Below are 3,565 nucleotides of genomic sequence, written 5' to 3'. Positions count from 1 at the left end.
TGTGGATTTCACTCAGCGTCTGTTTGTCCCTTATATGAACAGGATGCTGCACTCTTTTTTGTTCTTACGTATAGTGTTTTTCTTCTTCTTCTTGATAACCTTGCGCAGAGCTGTAACTATTTCATGGTCTGTAGACTAAATAAACTGACCCTGACAATACATATCTATGGAACAATTGTGACATGCTAAAAGTGTTCATCCGCAAAAGTTGATTATGAAACAAGGGCAGAGTATAGTTTGCAAACGTCACGGTTCCTCCAAGCACACAGATGCTCCAATGTTTATCAGATAGCCTTGCTTTGGGCATGTTTCATTCAGCGCTTATCACTTGAGTTTGCTAACAAGGATGAGCGGCAGGATTCAAAGGCAATTTGCTGGTGTGCAGCAGCTGCTGGAGAGCAACTGCAATCGTGCTCTGCTCTGGGCTTTCCAAAGGCTTCTCATGGGTCACTGTGACAAACAGGTTGCTTTTTTCTGACTCAGCAAAGCTCTTTTTATGTTCTCAAGAATGGGAAACAGGTGTAGTGTATCTACTCAGGAGTATTTCTGCTCAGGACTCCAGCTAGCCTGGAACAGGAACTCTAGTACTGTTTGGGGCACAGAGATTCTTCCCTTTGCTCCACTCTCCTGCAAGCATTTCTCTATATCCTATGAACCACAAACAAACATGAAACTGAATATATTTTACATTCCAGTATGACATTTAGCATATATCTTGCCCATCATCATTATAATAAAAGGTTGCAACCCATGTAGAGCTAAGTATTGGTACAATTGTTCTGTGTTCTGTTGGTGAAAGTTTTTTTGCCTGTGGAACGTGGTTGCCCAAGGGAATTAATAACGAGTTTCCTCAATTGCAGCTGTTGCATTGGATTTCTCTGTTGTGCAACATTAAAACTTACCTGTCTGCTAATGTAAGGACCAGTGAACAGAGTACATAGCCGTTGATTGCAATAAGAAGGAACAAATTGCATGTACCCACCCACACCACATATGAAAAGAAAGAAAGAAAGAAAGAAAGAAAAAAAGAAAGAATTATATATATATCCCTTGGGGAGTGTGTTGGTGTGTGGAATTATGTCTTCTTTTGGAAGTGAAATGTGAAATAGTTATTTGTCTGCTGCCCATGAGTAGGAGTTACATGTGAATGGGCCTTTCAGCATAGTCAAGACTGACTCAGAGTCTGCTAACAGGAGTTTCTGTTGTCCTGGCCCTTCCCATTTTCCTTCCTATCTTTAGATAAGGGCCCACTTGCAAATGTGTGTAAGGTTCATTGTTGGAGAATTGAACTCCCAGTTAAAAAGCATTTGAGCCAAAGAGCATAGGTATAGAATAGGTGGTGACAAGAGAAGGAGGCATGGGAGTTGCCCGCCTCATTCCAGTGCTTCTCACCTTCCTCACATAAATTTCCCCAAGGAATTCTAAGAAGTTGGTTAAAGGTGCTGGAAGGGATAAACCACCATTCCTGGCATTGTCTGTGGGAAGCCTTGTGCTTTAAATGTACAGTGTGAATGTGACCCAAGTGTTATTGTTCTCACAAATATGTGATAAGGTTCTGTTACTGAGAGCCCGTGTGTGGTGCAGTGGTTAAAACAATAAGTTCTAGGTTCAATCCCTACTTAAGCCATGAAACTCACTAATTGACCTTGAATCTCTTTCTCAGCCGTAAAAACCTTACGGGCTTGTTGTTGTGAGAGTAAAATGGGGTGGGAGAGAAACCATGTATGCTGACCTTGAAGTCCTTGAAGGAAGCAAGAGTTATAAATGATATAAATAAAATGATCAAATTCTGAGCAAATGTTCCGCTATTAAGCATGAAATCCATACTTAATAGCTTAACATTTATTCAGAAACATGTCCATCTTACGGCCAAACAGGAATTGCTCAGCAGATGTGTGTAGAAGTATCATAGAAGTGTCACAGAATTATAGAAGGGACAATGAGGACCATCTAGTTCAACCCCTTGCAATGCAGGATTCTTTTGCCCAATACGGCCTAGGACCCTTGTACCTACGGGACCGCCTCTCCTAGTATGCTCCACGGAGGACCTTACGGTCTGCAAATAATAACATCTTGAAGGTCCCGGGCCTCAAGGAAATTAGACTGGCCTCAACCAGGGCCAAGGCCCTTTGGCTGTGGCCCCAGCCTGGTGGAATGCTCTGTCACAAGAGACCATGGCCCTGTGGGATCTGACATCTTTCCGCAGGGGCCTGCAAGACAGAACTGTTCCACCAGGCCTTTGGCCGGGGTCCGTCTGACTCCCCCTCTCTCCTTATAAGAACTTGCATGAAGGTGGCCCCCCAACTTTTCTCACAGGCTCATATAAGATCAGTATAAACAGTTAGGGTGAGCATTTAAGGCCCCCATCCCTCATTTGTGGGTTGCCATCTGATTAGATTTCACTTTGATTCTGATTTGTTTTAGGATGTATTTTAATTGATTGCTTGATTTTATGGTAATATGTTAGATATTTGATGTTAGCCGCTCTAAGCCCGGTTTGGCGAGGGAGGGCGGGGTAGAAATAAAAGTTGTTGTTGTTGTTGTTGTTGTTGTTGTTGTTGTTGTTAAAGCCACGACCCTGAGATTAAGAGCCTTATGCTCTACCAACTGAGCAGACTCTGTTAGACTCCCAACTTTTTTCTTTAATGAAAAGCAGTCATAGAAGGCTGTCTCTCTAAGGAAATTAAAATGGCCAGGAAAAGTGGTCCGTCCCTTTCCTTGCTAACTATTTTTTGCTCAGAATTGGCCCCTTCCCCTTCATGCCCATGAGTACAGGTGGCAGCCATTTTAGACGCATCCACCTGATGTACAACTGCTGACGCAAAGGTCCTTTTGGACCCGGGAGAGGGAGGAATGGGGGCGGAACAGGGCAGGGCAGAACAGGGTCAAGCAGGCTTCTGCATGCTCCACCAATGTGCGCTGGGTCAAGAATGGAACCCTTGCACAAAATGGCTGCTGCCTGTAGATATTGCTTTCTCTAACTTAAACAGGAATTGCAGACACATACGAAATAGGGTTCTAGGCTTCGTTATACAGATGGCACTTACATACCGCAGGGGGGGTTGAGTATTTCAGCACGGCATCTGCTGTGTCCCCGTCCGATCTAGAAGAACAAGATATGAAAAATGAAAATTCTCTATGGCTGCATGTGAACTTATTAGATTTTCTGTGCAAATTGTAAATAGCAGAAGGAAGGCCTTGGGTCCCTGGCAAAAGGCCTGACACCATTCTGTGGAACTGGCCTTGCAAGATAGCCTCTGGAATTGGCCTTGCAGATCCTCCAGGTGTCTTGAAGGACATATTGAAAATACATCTTCCCTTTGGAAAAGTCGGCTAATTAACTGAAGTTCGTTGTGGGTGGGCTCTCTGCAGCACTTCATACAGCTGAACTATCAATACTATGCCTGTAGCTTCTACAAGATTGCAAATGAGCCACAAAGAATAGTGTTTAATGTTCAGAAAAAGTCAGAATCCCAAGGCAGTACAAGTTCCTCAGCTAAATTTATTCAACATTTGTCAGTGACAACAGCTCACTCATAGGAGCACACGAACCAAACTGACTGGA

The sequence above is a fragment of the Podarcis erhardii genome, assembly GCF_964252035.2.
Source record: "Podarcis erhardii genome assembly, chromosome: Z".
In the NCBI taxonomy this organism is placed as follows: Eukaryota; Metazoa; Chordata; class Lepidosauria; order Squamata; family Lacertidae; genus Podarcis; species Podarcis erhardii.
This window is presented reverse-complemented; position numbering follows the sequence as displayed.